Source organism: Macaca thibetana, chromosome 7 (genome assembly GCF_024542745.1).
Source record: "Macaca thibetana thibetana isolate TM-01 chromosome 7, ASM2454274v1, whole genome shotgun sequence".
In the NCBI taxonomy this organism is placed as follows: Eukaryota; Metazoa; Chordata; class Mammalia; order Primates; family Cercopithecidae; genus Macaca; species Macaca thibetana.
The window spans coordinates 137749129-137770567 of record NC_065584.1 but is presented as its reverse complement, the minus strand read 5'-3'; the positions used below and the strand labels follow the sequence as shown (position 1 = coordinate 137770567).

The 21439-nt window shown below is 40.1% G+C and overlaps 1 protein-coding gene across 2 annotated transcripts in view; it reads left to right on the top strand.

The window, feature by feature from the left end:
* ARPP19 (cAMP regulated phosphoprotein 19) overlaps nucleotides 1-21439 on the top strand; it is a 974666-nt gene that overhangs the window by 85119 nt on the left and 868108 nt on the right. Inside the window, exon 1 of one of the 2 annotated variants that reach the window (XM_050797956.1) lies at nucleotides 3570-3579. The exons of the other annotated variant lie outside the window; for it this stretch is intronic. The gene's annotated coding sequence lies outside the window, so the exon portion shown is untranslated. Of the gene's footprint in view, nucleotides 1-3569; nucleotides 3580-21439 lie in introns of those variants that run through there. 2 annotated transcript variants of the gene reach the window in all.

The following is a 21439-nucleotide window of genomic DNA, read 5'->3' as shown; positions in this document are numbered from 1 at the left end:
ATGACTGCAGTTGCAGTTACGGATGCATGAGAGAAGATAAAACGATTTCTTGCTTTTAAATAGTAATTTTCCCTGAGCTAAAAGTAATCTGCGATCTTATACATTTTTCATGTAGTCTAAAATAAACAAATGCAACTTTTGTAATCAGAAAAAGTAATTTTATTAGGATTATTTATGAGTATGAATAATGAATATTCGTTTGTTAGAAAAGAAAAGTTACAATCCATTAGAAATTTGGAAGTACATTCCCCTGGGAAAAATTTAACTCAATGAGTACTGAAATTACAAGAAAAAACACAGCAATCTAAGGAAAATAGTCTGGATGCTTCTTGCTTTTTTTTTCTTCTTGAATATTCTCCTTCTAACTCTACCAAAGTAAAATCTGAAATTACTAGTATTTACACACTGCAGCAGTTGTTTTTTGTATTTTCATGCTTCCACTGATCTTCATGAGTTCTTGTTGATAAAGTACTCGAAAACGAAATGTAAGCAAAGAGGTTATATGTCTTATTTTCAAAAGTACAGGTTAAAACAGGAGTCAGTAAACTGTGGGCAATGGGCCAAATCCAGCTGCCACCTGTTTCACTATGACCCTGCCAGTGAAAAATGTTTTTTACATTTTTAAATCACAGAGAAAAAAATCAAAAGAATAATACTGTTTTGTGACATGTAAAAATTATATGAAAATCAAATTGCAGTGCAGTCCATAGCAAAAATTGATTGGAATACGGTTGCACACATTCATTTACATATTGCCTATGGCTGCTTTGATACAATAATGGCATATTTGAGTAGCTGCAACAGGCCATATGACCCACAAAGCCTAAAGTATTTACTATCTGGTCATTAACTTACCTTCTCCTTTACCTACAGAAATAGCTTATTAGATGATTATGCCACATCACTTTGTGTGGATGAGTCATCACATAAACACACCAATACATTTCACTTTCTATATAGGCATGAACTTTACCTTCTGACATGAATAAAGTTTATTGGTAGGTGTAACGTCATCAAAAAATATCTTGCCTTTCCGACTCACAATTTAGATGAAGTTGAAATGTAGCTTTTATATCTGTGGTACAAATAATGTTTCAATGTCACTGAAGAGTCAGTCTTGAAAAGTGAGGCATTTTCAAGGAGACCCTTCAAATAATAGAAATTTTTAAAGCACTTAGAAAAATGTCTGCCCAGAAGAAATCTAAGTGCTCACATTTTGCCAGCTCAGAGCATTTATGATGCAGTGCAGGTAATAGGGGAAGAAAACTCACTTTGTTTCTTGGGAGCTGTGCTCTTTGAATGTCCAGTTCTTTTCAGTGCAGTTTAGATGACAGCAATTATAAATGGCTTTGGCCTAGCAAGGGTGAGTGACAAGCTGTAAGTGACTGATGCTCATTTGAATCCATTGCCCCGCCTCTTCAATGTGAAAAGGTCCCTGCATTTAGAATAGTAACGATGAATTAGAGTAACTTGCCTGCCTCATTAACATGTGGTCTGATCTAGGTAAATCAATTTGGAGGATGTCAGCGTATCTGATCCTTCCCAAGGGTGAATTGTGGCTTTTTCCAATTTGTTGACCTTACAGCTACACCCAAAAGAGTTTCCTTTTTTCATCTCCAGCCTATGTTGGATACTGAGTGTGCCTAGGCTGAACCTGGAACGTGACTGAATCCCTTTGCAATTTATTCTGGCAAACACAGTGGATTAGTGCATGTTGGAATATCAAGGAAGATGTGGGTTTTTGTTCAGGAAATTCCCCACGCCACACTGAAAACACCCATCCTTAGAGTAACAGTGCTGCTCTTCGCTGTTATAGAATCAGCCTCCTTGTGTGAATTGCACTTCTTAAGGGTCAGCATCTGAGAAATTGCAGAGCGTGGCTATGTCTTCAGGACAGAAAGATTTGCAACTAAACTGTAATTTGGGGGGTCAAATGGATTTTTCAGGATTGCTGCAATGTCCTGAATTTGGTTCAGTGAGTATGTGATTTGCATGGGCGACCACATCTCAAAATCATTCAGAGTATCATGCACATCTATTCAGCTTCAGCTTCCACTTGAGGATGAATATATAATGCCTTCAATAACCAGTAGAAGGTGGTGCTCTTGAAACTCCTACTCCCTTGGCTGCTCTGTGTTTTGAGTGGTGAAGGAAAAGGGATAGCATATGGCAGGTATGCCAGGTGAAGCTTACTGGGGAAGCAGCAGCCAGTCATTAAGGATATGTCGATAGGAACTTAGTTACAAACTCTTGAAGGATTTTAAGCAGAGAAGCAACACAATCACCATGTCTTTCCAATGATCAACCTAAACCTGATAAGAATTGGGTTTGGTGGGTATGAGAGGACTCACTAGAGAAAGAACAATTAGAGATCATCAGTAATCCAGAGGAAAGATCATTTAATCTGGGAATGGTGGGACTGGAGAGAAATGGACAGATTTTACAGATAGTTAGAAGGTAAACTCAAGAACACATAGCAATTGTTTGGGTGATAAATTGAGAGGCAGAGGTAAGGGTTAAAGACAGTGTCCAGGTCTCTGCCTTGGGCACATTTTTGGATGGTACTGTCATTTACTGAGCTAGGCATCAGGAGAGGAAGAACAGGTGTTTCCTTTGGGATGGGATGTGGTGAAGTTAGAGAATGCAATCTGGTTATTTTTGTCTTTAACTTTTTTGTCTTTAATGTTTTAACCCAATCATTTCTAGAATATTTGAATGTAGGATTTTTCAGAGGTAGAGAAATTCTAAATGATAAAATAGCCCTGAGTGTGCCCTTGGGAATTAATGGCTGGAGTGGAGAGGAGGCAAAGGCTACTGCAGTGTAAGAGATCAAGAAATGCAATGACTAGGACAAAACATTCTTAAGAATTCTCAAATCTCCCAAAATGACAGCAGAGCTTGGCACAGTGATCCAGTTAAGTGATCCAGGTTTAAAATCCTCAATAAATAAGAGGGGAGTTACCATGAGGCTATGAGAGTGACAAGAAATCAAGAGTGATATGGCCAAATATCATGAGTGGTCTATAAGGAGCCACAAGGGGAGAAGTGTGATGTTTTGGAAGCAGTACATTTTTGTGAGGCAGATACTTGGGATGTAAGAAAAATAAAGGCATCTTCTTGAGGGACTTTCAAGGATATTCAAGGTATTCTCAGGAACGAGCATATTACAGCTAAAGCCAGCACTTAGGAGAAGCATTTGGTGGAGAGTTTGAGAACACAGGGGAGTTTGTGTGCAACTTAAGAGAAAGCCTAGAACACTCAGTGGGAAGTTTTGGAGAGAAGAGGATCAGTAGGAGTTTAGGGCAACAGAGGGAGCACAGAGCAGCCCAGCAGTGAGAGTCTAGGGGGAGACTGATGAACAGAAAGTGAATTTTAGGTAATAAGGGGTGAGAAATGGTTGATTTAGGGGATTTTCTGATTCATATAGCTGCTGTAACAAATCACCACAAACTTACAGGCTTAAAACAACACAAATTTATTATCTTACAGTTCTAGAGGTTAGAAGTCCAAAACCGGGACTTAGGAGGCTAACATTAATGTGCCGAGAGGACTACATCTTCCTCCTGGAAGCTCTAGGGGACAGTCAGCTTCATGCCTTTTCCAGATTCTACAGGCTGCCCTCATTTTGGGATTTGTAGCCCCCTTCTGGCAATGGATCCCTCCAAATTCCGCTTCCATCATCACATCTCCTTCTCTGACCTTGTTGCCTCCCACTTTCCTTTATAAAGACACCTGTGCTTACTACATTGGCCCCACCTGGTTAATCTGGGACATTCTCCCATCTCAACACCTTTAACTTACATCTGTGAAGTTCTTTTGCCATGTAACCTAGCACATTCACAGGCTATGGGATGAGGATATGAATATCTTTTGGGGGTCATTAGTCTGCCTACCACAGGGGCCACAAAATGTCCTAGTAGAGGAGAGAGTAGAGCTGGAAGTGGCAGCAGAATTGACCACATCCTGGAATAATTGTGCTTCCAGCAGAGTTCTGATGCAGATTGGATGAAAGCGTCATGTAGATTTTAGATTCTCACTACCAATCAGTTAACAATAATGGCCTTCAGAAGTTATCAGGAGGGAACTAAGACAATGAAGATTCAAGCTGCTAGTAGCCACTGGGAGGTCACATCAGTCTCCTTAGAAAAGAGTAAAAATGGGCCGGGCGCGGTGGCTCACGCCCGTAATCCCAGCACTTTGGGAGGCCGAGGCGGGTGGATCACAAGGTCAGGAGATCGAGACCACGGTGAAACCCCGTCTCTACTAAAAATACAAAAAATTAGCTGGGCGCGGTTGTGGGCGCCTGTAGTCCCAGCTACTCGGGAGGCTGAGGCAGGAGAATGGCGTGAACCCAGGAGGCGGAGCTTGCAGTGAGCCGAGATCGCGCCACCGCACTCCAGCCTGGGCGACAGAGCGAGACTCCGTCTCAAAAGAAAAAAAAGTAAAAATGGGATTCATTCGTCTCATTTATTCATTCTTTTAACAAATCTTTATTTAGTCTATAGCTACGGTGGCCTTGAGAACAAAAATAAGAGCAGTTAAAACACTTTGGCTAGTTGGGGAAAGGATAAGGCAGGAACAAAGAATGGAGTCAGAAGTTATCTGGAGCCTGCTTAGGCTAATGGCAGTGTATCTTTGAATCATCCCTTACATCTTGCCAGCCATTAAATCCCATATTTATTCCTTGAGAAGTTCTTGCAAGTACATTACTTTCTCGTTGTTTCGCCTGCTACCACATTAGTCCACATCCATCTATACTTTACACCTTAAAAAAACAAACAAACAAACAAACAAAACCAGAAAAATGTATTTTGGAGAAAATGATGGATTAGATTTAGTATATGCTGACCTTTTAAAAAGGCAGAATAAGGGATACAGGACTGAGCTGGTGAGGTAGATTCGAAAGTCATCCTTATAATTATAGTATTGAAACCCATGACAGGCTAAATACCCGTATAGTGAGATTTTGGAGAAATAAGAGCTGATAGTCAAGGACTGAGGACCTAGAAGAAGAAAAAGAATTGAGGAAATCGAGGAGAACAGGAGAGAGAAGCATGGGGGAATCAATTATTTATTGGGGAAAGTTTCATCAAAAGATTCAAATGAATGGTCTTCAGGGTTAAGAGCTACAAAGAGAGGAGACAGAGACTAAAGGCTAAATGACTGGATTCAGCCAGAAGGAGGTCATTAGAAACCTTGAAGAAAATTGCTATGGCATATAATTAAGCATCATAGGCAATACAAAACTTTAGTTTTCTTGAAGATGGTGGTATTAGTTTCCCATAGTCCACACTCTTAAAGCTGTTCGTATGATATGGCAAGTTGTTGGAAGCCATGGACCTTCCAGTCTAGGTGAGCTACAAGAAGAATTTTCGACCTGTCTTCCCATTAGTCAAAAAGCCTAATGGCTTGCAGAGGAGATAAATTTTAAATGTAAGAAAGAAGAAAACAAATGGAAGCATCTAGATCTAGGTTTTGGTTTTAAGTTGAGAGAGGAAATGTAGAAGGATATTTTGGCCTTCGGTTTGTTGTGCAAACGAGCAGCAATGCTGATTCCAGTATAATATTTAGCCTTTTAGGAAGTAACTCATGATAGCATCCTTAGTGCTGTGCTAGGAGGTTCAGGAGGACAAGTGTCATAATGGTGAGACTCAGAAACCTGGTTTTGCTCTGCTCAATTTGACACTTGGATCAAGAAATTTTACCTATAATCTGATATCTCCAGGTGAGAATGCGTTAAGTTCCTGATCTCATTTGATGTTTCCCCCAATTTTTGCTCGTTAAAGAAGATGAGCATGAAGGAGATATTAAGGACACTTTCTGAATCAAAAGCCCCGTCACTGTCTTTGGCATCAGTGAGCAGGGCGGATATGAAGCCTGTATGGCTAGCACAAGGCAGAGAGAACAGTCATATTAACTGAGAAGCCTGATTTCCAGGCAGATGAGACCTTGGATAAGAAAATCGTGGCTCACTGGATGGAAAGATGCACGGAAGTTCCCAGAAAAGATTTTGATACATTAGTAATGATAACCAGGCAACTGGAAAGTATGGTTTACACGGGCTAGCCTGTCCAAGTTGGATGATATCCTTGAATGGACAAACACTTAGGTGTTACCAGGATACAGACAGAGAACAGTACTGAGTGAATGGGGCATGAAAAAGGCCTATTCCATCTTATAAAATATAAATCCACTCCAGAACACGTTACTTCCTAATTGAACACCAACCGGTCTGTAACAATGCAGTGGGGAGGAGGGGAAAGCTTTAATTTTACAGGAGCAAGAGTTGCATTCATACAATGGTGAAATCATAAATTTAGAAATGTAAATTGTTACTTTGGAAAAAAAAAATAATGTCCACACATACCTATTTCTTTCACCCATTCTCTTTCCCATCATGTCCCGCTTTCTCCATAGTATCTCTCATAAAAAGCAGTACTGCATTGTGGTTAAGCACTTTTGCATGGTTTCAGAATCCATCTTTTTTTCTTAACTATTTAGTTTTGTCACATTGACACAAGTTACCCAAGCTCTCTAAGCCTAAGGTTATTCATCTATCAAATGACACTAATAGTACTGTCTCCTTCAAAAGTGGTTGTGAGGATTAAATGAAATAATGTAGGTAAAGTACTTAGCACAGGGCATAGAATACAATTGTTGTTCAATAAATAATAATAATAATTTTACTGGCTAATTATTTATTATAATAAGAATCATTTATTAGCTAACATCACAATGCAATAGAAAGAAAATTGAACCAGAGAATGAGTGAACGTATGCTCTATTTAAAATAAATCACTCCCCAAATCATAAAAACCCTAGAGGAAAACCTAGGCAATACCATTCAGGACACAGATATGGGCAAAGATTTTTTGACGAAATCGCCAAAAGCAACTGCAACAAAAGCTAAAATTGACAAATGGGATCTAATTAAACTAAAGAGCTTCTGCACAGCAAAAGAAACTATCATCAGAACTAACAGGCAACCTACAGAATGGGAGAAAATTTTGCAGTCTACCCATCTGACAGAGGTCTAATATCCAGAATTTACAAGGAACTTAAACAAATTTACGAGAAAAAAAAAACTCCATCAAAAAGTGGGTAAAGGATATGAACAGACACTTTTCAAAAGAAGACATTTATGTGGCCAACAAATATATGAAAAATAGCTCAACATCACTGATCATTAGAGAAATGCAAATCAAAACCACAATGAGATACCATCTCATGCCAGTCAGAATGGCAATTATTAAAATGTCAAGAAACAACAGATGCTGGTGAGGATGTGGAGAAACAGGAACGCTTTTACACTGTTGGTGGGACTATAAATTAGTTCAACCATTGTGGAAGACACTGTGGCTATTCCTCAAGGATCTAGAACCAGAAATACCATTTGATCCAGCAATCACATTACTGGGTATATACCCAAATATAAGTCATTCTACTATAAAGATACATGCACAAGTATGTTCACTGCAGCACTATTCACAATAGCAAAGACATGGAACCGACCCAAATGCCCATCAATGATAGACTGGATAAAGAAAATGTAGTACATATATACCATGGAATATTATGCAGCTGCAAAAAGGGATGAGATCATGTCCTGTGCAGGGACACAGATGAGTCTGGAAACCATCATCCTCAGCAAACTAACACAGGAACAGAAAATCAAACACTGCATGTTCTCACTCACAAGCAGGAATTGAGCAATGAGAACCCATGGACACAGGGAGGGCAGCAACACATATGGGGACCCATTGTGGGCTGGGGGGCAAGGGAAGAGAGAGCATCAGGACAAATACCTAATGCATGTGGGGCTTAAAGCCTAGCTTATGGGTAGATAGGTGCAGCAAACCACCGTGGTTTATATATACCTATGTAACAAACCTACAGGTTCTACACGTGTATTCTGGAACTTAAAATTAAAAAAAAAAAAAAAAGAATAGCAAAAATAAATAAATCACTTCTAACCTTTTGACCTCTGTCTTTGAAACAGGAATAACTATCTATACTAACATATTCTCCTAGACTTATTCTGTGAATGAATAGAATTATGAATATTTGCACTTTGTAAAAGATATGTAAGTAGAAGATAGGGAAAATAAATAAAAATGTACTGCTACAGTTCTATTTCTGCTTTCACAACTTGCATAAAGGCAAGTAAATATGATATTTAGTTAGTTGAGACTTAATCTGGCTGCTATCATTTATCTAGCAGAAACATAATGGTTATTTTTCAGCTGGAGATTTTCAAACCAGTTGAATGTGTCTATCTTAAGTCAGTCTTTGGTTTTAAAAAAGTCTTGAAGCTGCATTTTATTTAATTGACTATTGATAATATAATAAAGCTCAATGGATATTTTTAAAAACCTACTATGTACTATGCATAATCTAGAAGTAAATGTTAGATACGAAGAGTTAGGACCCTTGAATTGTACCTCTTGTAATAATTTGCAGTGACATTGACCTTATAATGTATGTGTTTCCGTCGAGTCATCTATTAAAAGACTATTATGATACTTATCTACTATGCAAAGGAATTATAAATTGGTTTGAATGTTAAGCTTCACTCAGGAAAAACACTGTCTAAGCAAAAGCCTCACCATTGTGTCATTCCTGCATTTGGTGCCATGGTTAATAGATGCAAAGTACAAACCACTGAATTATGCATTTGCCAGTACATTTCTGCCCCAGAGCAAGGTACTGTTGGAAGCCAGCCCAGTGGAGGGCAGCAGAAAAAAATGCCTGGTTTTGAAAAACTGATGACAAGAAGACATGATAAGAGATGGCCAGCAGGTTTAAAGAGGCACACTGTGAGGTTGTGTCCACTAACACAGCCCCTGTCACTGAAAGGCCAATATTGTAACCAAATTGATTGATTGACTCAGAATGTTAAGCAAGAGTCTCACAGGAAATGGACACAGACAAGCCCCTTCATGGAAAGATGGTTTGACCAAAGGTAAGCAATCCATGTATGGGACAGAGCACAAGAGAGGGTTCAGTTTTGTTTACAGAAGTCTCTGCTGCATGAATGTGAGTCCTGACACAATGAACAACATTGACACATCACTTTGTGGCTTATAAAGCCCTCACACATGCACACAGTCCCATCTCCCTCTTATTGGTCCAAAGGTTCATGGATTTTTGTATCTGTCTACATTCTGGGTCAGCAGAGTGTAGAAGAAAAGAACAGCCTCTTTTCTTCTTAGGCTGCAGGTTCACCCTGGTTTAAAGTCAATATAAACTTCTATATGAGCTGCCACCTTTCTTGCCAGCCTGAAATGTCCAGGGTCATGGCCGTCTGCTCTTGTTAGCAGACAAGGTCACAGTATTCAGACACAGGCTATCCTAGGGCTGCATCCTTAGCACCTCCAATTTATCCGTATGTCCTTTTTTAGCCTGGACTTTTTCTTATATGCCACAGGCCTATACAATTCAGCTCCCTAAAATCTTCAGAGTACCTGGGTTCCACTGTTGTTTCTATAGCCTCATAGAATCTGAGAGATGCAAGAGACCTTGAAGGTCATTTAGTCGAAATTTCTGTTCATATTAGGAATCCCCTCTGCAACCCTCCTGACTGCTAGTCATTCATCCTCACTGTGAATGACCCCAGTAGAAAGGAGTTCACTGTTTTGCAAGGCAGTCCATTCTAGCAGATTGCATTTTCCTAAATGACTACAATATTTTCCATCCCACTTGCTCTTCTTATACAATGTGACTTTGAGGCTTTCTCATTGAGAGTAGAGCTTAGGGCTTCTCCACTTGTATCTTGACAGAGCTTAGGAAGGCTTCAACCAATGGAGTGCAGCAGAGTGATGCTGTGTATCTTCTGAAGCCAGCTCATAAAAAGACTACAGCTTCCAGCTGGCTCACTCTTTAGAATGTTTGTTCTAGGGAAGCCAGCCATTGTGCTGTAAGGAAGCCCAAATAAACTACACAAAGAGAACATATGGAAGGGTTCACCTAGAGAAAAACTGGGACTCCTAGCCAAGATCCAGCATCAGTTATAGACGTGCAAGTGAGGGATACTTCAGATGCTTCCAGCCCCCAGGCTGGGAGCTGCCCTATCTGACAACAAGTGGAGCAGACATGAGCTATCCGTGTGGATCCTCGTCTCTGTAGTTCACAGGGCTTCATATGAAAAAGACCAGTGTTCCAGGATCTGAAGCCAAGGGTCCTCCATGTCATCAGGACCTGATTTAGATGATGAGATCCTGGACTTTAAGCTGATGGCTCATTGGGATGAGACTTGGGGCACTGAAACGAAAGCATGTATATATTTAGCACATGGGAGGGATTTGAATTGCTGTAGCCAGAAGGCAAATTATAGCAGATTGTATTTTCTTGAATGCAACCATATCTCCTTTCCATCCTACAATGTGAAATAGAGGCTCCTCCTACTGAGAGGTGAGGTCTATGTTCTCTCCCCTTGAATCTGGGCAGCGGCTTGTGAATCAACTGATAGATTAAGGCAAAAGAGATGCTATGTGACTCCCAAGGCTAGACGTTTTTGGGATGCTTGCTCTACTCCAAGAAAGCCTACCATCATGTTGTGAGGAAGTTGAATCACCAGGTGGAGAGAACACATGGGAGGCCCCCATGGAGAAGAACCGAGGCCTCAGCCAATGTCTTGCACCAGCCACCAGACCTGTGAATAAAGGAGCCTCCAGATGATTCAAGATGCCCCTGCTGATGCCACATGGTGCAGAGATAAGCTATCTACCTCAAGCTTAGTCCAAACTGTCATTTATGAGCAAATACATGCTGTTAGTGTTTTGAGTCACTAAATTTCGGGGCAACTTGTTATGCGACATTAAATCACAAGAACAGAAATAAATTCCTGCATGGGAGATCAGAGCCCCACAGTAGGAACAGAGACCTATTGTATTAGAGTAAAGCCCTGTATTGGAGCAGAACCCTTCGTTGTGCTAAAACTCTGTATGAGGGATAGAGTCCTGCATCAGGGGTTGGAGGTCGGTATTACAGGAGAATCCTGTAACGAGGACGTAGCCTTATATGAAGGTAAAACCCTGTATCAAGAGACAGCAATGTAGAATTGCAGTCAATTGTGTATTCCTGGTAGGTAGGCCTTGGACAGGATGTGTAAATGTCTCAGGATCTTAGACACTGAAAAACTGAGATCATAACCTTATTCATCTAGAGGAAAACACTGGATAATAGGTTAGCTCCTGCTCTAGACTTTATGATTCTGAACAGCCATTTATGCATCCAGATACTCATTGTGACTTGCCATTATGATCAAAAGTGGGGTGTATTTCCAAACTGAAAACCTTCACTCAGCAGGAGAAAAGTCCTTATCACTTACATTTTTGTATCTTCTAAATCACTCCCTTACCAATCCTCACCAATCCCTGTTCATATCTAGATCTTTCCCTGAGGCTATTTCTGTAGGATCAGAGCAAATGTGGTTCTTGCAGTACCTACAAACAAAATAGGGGGTTGTGTGTGTATTTTCCTGTCAAAATAAAGTACTGTCAAAGAGCAAGATTTATACTTCTTCTTTGCAATTAGTTTCTGAGTTGCCAAAAGCACCCTAACTTTCCAGAATTCCTTTGTGTGTGTGTGTGTGTGTGTGTGTGTGTGTGTGTGTGTGTGTTTGGTTTTGTTTTTTTTTGTTTTTGTTTTTGTTTTTGTTTTTTGTTTTTTGTTTTTTGTTTTTTTGAGACAGAGTCTTGCCCAGTCACCCAGGGTGGAGTGCAATGGCACAATCTTGGCTCACTGCAACCTCCGCCTCACAGGCTCAAGTGATTCTCCTGCCTCAGCCTCCTGAGTAGCTGGGAATTACAGGTGCACGCCACCACACCCGGCTATTTTTTTTTTTTTTTTTGGTATCTTTACAGAAATGGGATTTTATCATGTTGGCCGGGCTGGTCTTGAGCTCCTGACCTCGTGATCCACCCGCCTCAACCTCCCAAAGTGCTGGGATTGCAGGCATGAGCCATCACGCCTGGCCCAGAATTCTTGCAAATAATATCCTTTGCCAGCAGCAACCTTCTTCCAAGCACAAAGCAATATTCTCAACAAACTAATTTTCCATCTGGAGATTTCAAGTGTGATGTTGTTTCACTTCAAATCTCTGTTATGCAGTAATACGAAGACAAGGGACTGGCTAAGTGGTTTGTCAAAAATACAACAGAGAATCACCCCCTACAACCTCAAATATAGCCCAGTGATCTAAATTGTGAAGCAAAACTACCAAACATCATAGAAATACTGGACTCTAGAAAGTTCTTTCGCTGTTGTTCCTGAATAAGGGGTTTAGATAAAGATGTGGATTATCATATACTGAACTTACTTTTCAAATAAAAGAAATCCCACTTTCCTGGGCCATGTGGCTTCAGATTTGCACATGAAGGTGGCACTCAGATTCCAGATGAAAAGGGGCTCTTGGGGCCTCCTCCTCCTCCCCTCGACCCAAATCTCCTTTCATTTTCTCCCACTTTTTGCACACCCTTAACCTTCTTCCCAAAGACAGATCTTTAAGGTGCTTTTTCCCCCCCTAAATTGATCATTTTGATGTCAGGTCATTTTGGAACCAGTGATTAGTGAATATGATAAATTACCAGTAGCAGGTTTGCTTTAGTGGGTTTGAAGTTTTGATGCATTAGTTATTTCCACCCAGGAAAATTATAACTCTGAACAACAGCAACTTGTACATCTCCAGATAGAAAACTGGTTTGTTAAGGATATTGTTCTGTGTTTGGAAATGGAGGTTCTTCATATTGACAAGATCTAAAAGTCACCTGCTGTCTTTTAAAATATTTCCAAACATGTTCTCTGAAATCTGTCTTATTGAGCCCAGAGGTATTTCTTAGAGTTTAAATCAGGTTGATTTTACCAATTTTGTGTCTCATAAAAATTGCAAGACAGAGGGACAGAAGAGTCCATCCTTTTGTTAGAGGTGTGTGCGTGACACGGGATTCTCTCTTAGAGGTGTGCTTTGGAATTGGCAGGTCGTCTGTCTCTTTGTCCTCATCTATTTTTCCTCCCTCTGAAAGGGCCTTTTAACCAATGGAGTTCACAAACTGCACCTAAAGCAAATGCCTAGATGTTTATATTCCTAGGTGGTTGTTTATACAAATTTTTTTAGTGTTTGTGATTATGGGTGTCGCTCTCTGAGATGTGAGGGGCTGAGGCAGGCTTGTTTACATGAATTCCTCTCTGGGAATGCACATGGATTCACGTTCGAAGCAGCAGGAGGATTTCCAGGGGAGAGAATTTCAGGACAGTGTACAGAATCGGAGCCGGGAGGTCATGACCTTGCCTATTGATCCAGTCTCTCTAATTTCCACAGCTTGCTGAGGCTTGTTCTTCCAGCCTGCTGGTGTACATTAGAGCAGAAATCCATAACATGGCCATGTTCATCCAAGCACAGGAAGAAACTAAATTAAATGTTAAAAAACAATCTGAGGCTAGAGTTGGAGACAATTCATCATGATCCTAGACGCCAGGCAGGTGGGATGACCAAGGATTCCTCAGCCAATAGCCCCCCAAACAGAATATGGAAGGGCCTTGGTGCCTCATTTGTCAGGTACACAGCAGAGAGTCTGAAAATGCACCAAGGTCAGCTCTTTTGGCTGCAACATATTTTTCTCAAAAATGAGATATTACATATCTGAAAAGTGTAACTGAAGTAAATTAGCAGAAAGTATTGGGAGAAATAAATGGGATTCCTTAGGAAAAGCATATTTGGAGTAGCGTTTGGCAAATTCTCCAAGGCAGCGATGCTCCTGCTCTGGTCTTGGCATTTTCGTGCCACTGTATTATTCTGGGGCTGGTTGCTTAGATTTATATTGGAGGAAGGAGAACGTTTTGCCAGAGTCATGACTTTTCTTCTGGGTGACAGAGGTTCAGGACAATAAAACCTTTGCACCCCAAAATGAAGTCCATGTGTTAAAACAAAAGGCGCCAGACACTCTGATGTTCTAAAGCATCTCTGGATATTCAGCCAAAGTAGGCAGAGAAGGCAGCACTTCCTAAGGCGTGTTGGATGGTGCCAAAAGTGCCCTTTTCTGCCTCTTCAGTTGATCTCATTTATATTGAACATGGGGCTCATGCCATTTATTTGCCATTTACTTATTGATTAATCTAAAATGTTTAACCTGAAGAAGGCATCACAAATGGCAGGTTGTTCTGCTGGGAGTTGCCTCAAATGCTGGGATGCATTCCTCAAAATGCCTTTTGCATTATCCAGGTAAAATCTTATTCAAATGAGCAGGGCCGCAGCACAGGAATGCCTTGTTTAGAGAAACTAGCCCCTGTATGGGTGGGGCCTGCACCAACGATGACTTCGAAGTTGATGGGATTGTATTAAACAATAGCAACTGCAACATAACCCTAGAACAGATTCAGACAGCCCTTGCACAGGTAGCACTCCACCTACCTGCAAAGGAAGAACAAAAAATGGTTCTGCAATTGGACTTCGGACTAAAGTTCTCTTTGTATGCTAACATCTCACTCGGCTATAACAAGAGTTTTTTTTTTTTTTTTTTTTTTTTTTTTTTAAGGGGAAGGCCACAGGGAGAAAAAGAGAAATAAAGAGATGCGTGAACCTGTTAATCAATTCAGATTGAACTATAATGTGAGAGCTGAAGGAAGCAGAGAGGAAACTGAGGCTCCAGGACAATGAAGAACTCACCCTCAGACACACTAGTCCAGACAGAACCCACTATTTTCTGTAGCTCCGTGGTTCAGAGCACGTGCTGTGCATTCAAAAGTCTGTGTTTTGTGACCTGTCTCTATTACTTACTACCTGCGTGGACCTTGGACAAGTTAATTTCGCTACTGTATTGCAGTTTTTTCATCAGTGAACTGGGGATAATAATAGTATTCTAATAGTGTTGTGAGAATTAAATGAGATAATGTATCCACAAACTTTCTATCCGAGCCTGGTACATGGTAAACACTCAACAGATAACGTTGTTATTCTGTGCTGCCTTTCCCTGTGAAGGCATTGAGCCCAGCATACCTTTTATTTATGTGTCCATTTTAAGTAAACACAACCATACAGCAAAGTATTCAGATCATAAGTGTATAGTATGATAAATTTTCCCAAAGTATACAAAATCACACGGTCTCCACCCAGATAAAGAAACAGAACTGTACCAGAACACCAGAAACCCTTCTTGCCTCCCTCCCAGTCATAATCCCCCCAATAAATGGAGCTACGAATCGAATTTCTTTCATGGCGTATCAATTTTGCCTGTTTTTCGACTTTATATGAATGGAATCATGCCATATTTATTCTTTTGTATCTGATTCTTTTTCTTTTGAAGTACTATGTTTGTGAGATCCATTACTTGTAACAGCAATTTATTAATTATCATTGCTGAGACACTGCATTTTCTTATTATAGACACAAAACACTAGTGTCTTCTAAACAGGTATAAGGAATGTACGAAGTAAGTTGTTAATTAAAATTGATACCAAAGTTGGGTAATGTTTACTTTAAAATTTTATTTAAATTAGAGATCATTCACTAAGCAAGTCTCAAATTCTCATTATCCAGATGGGAAAACTGAGTTCCAGAGAAAGTAAATTGTCAAGTCCAGGATCATGGAGTTAGTAAGTAAAAATTTAAGACTGAATGGAAAGATAAAAGAATAGAGGAGTCTGGATGTTGGTTTTAGCTGGAGCAAAACAAAGCTATTGCAACAATGGCATAGCCATCTTAATTTTTGCCTCTTTGATCCACTGCTTGTTCTGTGTAAGAACCAGTTACTTGGCAGCCCAAGCATTCCTTCAACAGTGTTAAGTGTTCCAGAGCCTGTTGCTATTCACAATTACAGAGCAAAATGGAGCCCTTCTTTTACTTAACCACCATTTTATATTCTGAAGACTATAAATATCAGTTGCCACTTAAATGTAATTTGACTTTTCGAAAGAAAAAGGGGTCTAGTCAAACAAAAGAGTTACTTTTTCCCCATATAAATGTTATCTGATGACAGCACCAGTGTTTGTCACCTCCACAATGACATAAGATGTTCAGCATTTCATCAAGCATCTGAATTTCATCCCTGTGGCCAACTTTAACTCAGTTGGTTCATTAAGTAGTTGTCATGTAATTTCAGTCATTAAGTTTGATCATATCATGTTCATGGCATCACAGTTGCTCTTCAGTATTATTGAGTTTACTTGATACTACCTAATCTAGTCTTAGAAAATACCACACGGCAGAATTGAAAAAAAACAAAACAGAAAAACTTTCTCAGTCCTGGCCAAAGATGAAGCACACTTGGACAGCTGTCAATGAAATGAAGTCCTGCACCTCTGCTAGTTAAGCAGAAATCAAATCCCTCATATAGAAATAATCTTCCTTGCAGAGGGTCAAGAGAAATGTGCAGAGCCCACCAGGGATGGGAAAAGCTGTGCTCTGAACCTAGATTTATCAATGACACAACCTCTAACGAAAAAGACTAAGTACAATATACATGGGCTCCTTTGCTTTCTTCACTCTATATAATCTGATTAAAATTCTCTATAACCGCAAAACCCAAATTGGAAAAATATATTATCTGAAAATATGTTTATTACTGATGTAATAATTTAGTTTCTGTGTTGCAAGTAAGGAAATCATTTATGTATTCACACTTCAATGCTGTTAAGTGTTTTTACTTCGTATGTTTTCATTTTCATGCTTTCTGTACTTAGTCTGCAACTCTCATTCTATAAAAATTTTCTTTTTCATACAAATGGCTTTTTTGTATGGCTTTCTCCTATATTTTTCTATGAATTTGATGTGGCAATGTAATTTCAGATTTTGAAACTCCTTTGTTCTTAAAAATGTATAATTTCGTTCCTACCTGTTTCCAAAAATAATATGAAGTATATTTTGGAACTTCTGGTATAAAATACTTTCCCCCTCTCTGATTGGGTAGTGGACCATATTTGCTCATTTCTATTCAAACAAGAAATTAATTAATGCAACCAGATAAATACAAAGAATACAACACACACACACACACATATTTTGAATACATTATGTGTATATGTCTGTGTGTGTGTGTGCGCGCGTGTGTGTGGATGGAGGAACAGATGGATAGATGGATGGATGGATGGATGGATGGATGGATGGATGGATGGATGGATGGTTAGACAGATAACTACAAAATTGCTACTTGAAGCAAAATGAAGAATAAACAAATTGCGAACAATTAGCTTGCATTAATCAGCTTATATGTGTCTAATTTAATGTAGTTGTTAAAATTATGAAATAGCCCAAATGCCATTGCCACCATCTCTAAATTTGGGAGAACAGGTCTGTGTGAAAAATGAAATGACTATAGAGTTCACAGCAATTACAAGGATTAAAACTAGGGATAGCCCTTTTGGTTATGATCAAAGAAGGAGCCTCATGTGTGCTCACTAAGAAAAGAATTGTTGATCCTATAGTCACAACGTGCTCTGCCCCTTTCCCTTTCACACACATGCCATTTTCTGATTATAATTTGAATTAAGAACAATCAGTTTTTGGAGTTAAGGAAAGGAAAAGTCCCCTAATACCCACCTAGGACATATCTATAAAGCATGATTATGATTCTATTGATAATTTCCCAATCAAATAGGTTTTTCTGGCCTGTCATCATAAGGGCTGATTGCCATTAATGTCAAAGCAATCAATGGGATTGATGTTATTGCAGGCATCTTAACAACTGAATTGGATCAACCATGCATGCGTGTTCATAGATAGCTCATTGACTGGCTGTTATTGTGGCTGATAAAACCAAGTCAGCTGGAAAAGAGCTCTTTCAGTCCGGTCTTGTAGACAAACTTAAAGTCTTTACTGCGGAACCATCGAAGATGATTGGCCCTTTGAATCACCAACTGGCCTAGAGGGATTATGGCCACAACAAGAGGCTGAAGCACAGAGATTCAAGTAAGAGAGCAAATACACACTCAAAAGGATTCAATGATTGGCTAACTAGGGCTAAATTAGTTAAATTCATGGACATTTTCATACTCTTTCGGTGGCGTGGTAGTCAAGAGAGAGAATGGTCTTTCATTCTCTTACAGGAATGAAGCACATCAAGGAAGCATATCAATCCAAGTTAGTGGAAGAAATTTTGCTAAATGCCCAGGTCCAAGCCTTGTCCTACTGCAGAAGCACCTGGTAGGGACAGAGATAGGTATTGAACTGTTTAAGTCAAAACAGATAAGATACACTATAGCTGCCATCCCCAGAATGCTGTCAGACTATTCAGGATGAGGAGGCATTTGGATATGTGCCAGGCCACTCACACTTAGTCCTAGATATTGGAAATGGACTTCTCTATATAAGGAAACATGTGTATCATAGTTATACAAGGGAGTAGTCTGCCGTTTTCACACCAGTGCACCTTTGTGTCTACCAATCATCCCAACAGAAGTCCTAAGTATTTGAGCTAATGCAGAGATTGAAGAGATTAAGTAGAGGGTTGTGCACAGATACATTAAGGGGGCAAGATCTACCAGACTGGGTGACAGACTGGATGGGGGTACAATGGAGAAAATGTGTCTATACTATTAATTACAAAATTTCTTGAGTGTGCTTCTACTGAATCAAATAAATGTTTAAAAATACAACTAAGTTGCCTTCACCTTTTTTGAAATTTGACATTTAAAAACTGACTTTAGTGAAATCATGGGTGAGAAGAGATAGTATTGTTTTGTATGCCTTTCATTCATTTATTTTTCATGTATTCCTTCATCAGATAATTACTGAACACCTATAATGCACCAAGCATAATGCTGGATGGACACCCCAGATTTATTTTGAATGGATGATACCAGTTTGGTCTCTACCCTCACAGTGACGTGGATCAGAGTCATTTGATGTGACAGAGATACAGACATAAATAGTACATGCACCTGTGCCATTTTCATGATTACCTACAATGATTACCTACAAGAAATCATATCTAAAATTTTATTTTATTTCCAATGCCCCGAGTTCAACACCTCAATATGAAGGAGCTACGATATGCCAGAATCTGTGCCAGAGATGAAGCAACGATAAATAAACAAGATACTTTTGAACATTAATGAGTGCTGAGAAGGCAGCAAGACAGGATGAAGCAACATCAGTGGCAGGGCAGGCAGCAAGGGACGCTGGTGTGAAGGGTCATCGGGGTAGAGGTGACACAAAACAGAGACCTGAGCAACAAGAAGAGAGAGGCACTCGCTAAGCATCTGGGGGCAGAACGTTCCAGGCAGAGGGCACAGTAAGTGCTGAGGCCCTAAGCTGGAAATGAGCATGGAGCCTGTGAGATACCAACGGTCAGTATGAGCAAGCAAGAGCAGGGTGAGAGCGGAAGTCAAAGAGGAAGCCAGAGGCCAGAGCATTTCGAGTTTCTCAGGACATGGTTAGGAAGGCAGATTTCTATTTAACACACTACTTTTAGAGTAGTTTTAAGTTTACAGAAAAATTGAACAGAAAGTACAGAGCTCTCATATACCCCCTCTCTTCCCACAGGCAGTCTCCCCATGATGAACATCTTGCATCACAGTGATACATTCATTGCAACTGATGAACCAATATTCCTACATTACTATTAAATGAAAGTTGTTTGTTTACACGAGGGTTCACTCTGTGTGTTGTACATTCTGTGGATGTTGACAGCAGTATGATGACGTATATCCACCATTATGGTATCACACAGAGTCACTGCCCAAAAAGTCCTCTGTGTCCCGCCTATTCATCCCTCCTTCCCTTCTCCCTGATGCCTGGAAACTACTTATCTCTTTATTGTCTCCACAGGTTTGCCTACCTTTTTGGCACCAGGTGCCAGTTTTGTGGAAAACAATTTTTCCATGGATGGGGGTAGTGGGGGATGAAACTGTTCCACCTCAGATCATCAGGCATTATATTCTCATAAGGAACATGCAACCCAGATCCCTCAAATGCACTGTTCACAATAGGGTTCATGCTCCAACAGAATCGAATGCTGCCACTGATCTGACAGGAGGTGGAGCTCGGGTGGTAATGCTGGCTCACCCACCACTCACCTCCCCCAGTTCCTAACAGGTCACAGACTGGTACCGGTCCCTGGCTCAGGGCTTGAGGACCCCTGTCATAAAGTTGGAATCATATGGGATCATGTAGAATGTAGCTTTTTCTTACTGGCTTATATGAGATGGGGAGGCACTGGAAGATTTTAAACGTGATGCGGACTTACAGTTTTAAAAGATCCCTCTGTCTGCTGTATGGAGAAAGTACTAAAGGAGAGCAAAAGCAGGAAGCAGGTCATTGTTGAGGGCCACTGTAGTTACCCAGAGTTGCCAGATGGTGCAGTCTAGGACAAGCATGGTGGCAGTGAAAATAAAGAAATTGGACAGACTTGAGATATATTTTGCAGATGGACAGGATTTGCTGATAAATTTGATGTATAAATAAAGGAAAAAGGTGAATTTAGGTATTCAACTTGAGGAGGTGGGTGTATGGTAGTGCCATTTATGAAAATGAGAAGATTCAAGGCAGAACAACAAACCAGGGTTGGGAGGGAAAGTTAAGAACTCTGTTCGACCATATTTTAAACGTTGAAATGTTTGCTGGCTATCCAAGTGGAGAAATCAACTAGGCTGTCAAACATACAAGTCTAGAGCATAGTAGAAACGTCTGGCTAGAGATACAAATGGGGGTGTCATTGACATATAGGTGGTAGTTAGAGCAATGAGTAAAGGCAGCACCTGTGGAGAAAAGTGGAGAAGATGAAGAGGACTGAGGGCCAAGCTTCAGAGAAGGAAGCTTCTGTAAATGCTTTTAGGAGGAGGTAGGATTCAACAAATTAAAGAGTGCAGAAGCAATTACTTGAAGCCTTGTTTTGTCTTGCAAATATATTAATAGTTTTGTAACCCATGCATCATTTGCAATAGAATATTTTAATTTTGTGATTTGACCTTCTGGAAGGTGTCAGAAGCTCACAAATACACCTCTAACTGAATCCCGGTATAAAACCATGTCAGAGCTTGAGCTGGAGTCCAGTGTCCTTTTATTAAATTATAGTTTTGCTCTTTAGCTACTAAGTGATGTAAAAAGAGGGGCTGGCCCATGCTTCAGCTGTGGATCTGTTTCTGTTGTTCTTCAACAGGCACTAAGGGTGTCATAGCCCCTTGACCAGAGACAAAAAGGCTAGAACAATCAAAGCTAATAAAAAAGAGGCTATGCTATTTAACTGCTTTCCTGCCTACCCTGGACTTTGAGTTTCCCTCCTGCTATGGAGTTCAGCAGTAAGCATTTTAATTTAGTCTCTGACTCTCATTTCATCCAGATCTGTTTCTGGCTTCCACTGTAGTGTGTCACGCAAATGATCAACTCTTTCCCCTATATTGCAGCTAGAATTAGACAAATGCACTCACTGTGCTCCCTCACATGGGTGGTTTCTGCCCTTCTGCTGTGGTTCCTACAAGGATGTCTATTAATACCCAACAGAGGAGTCAA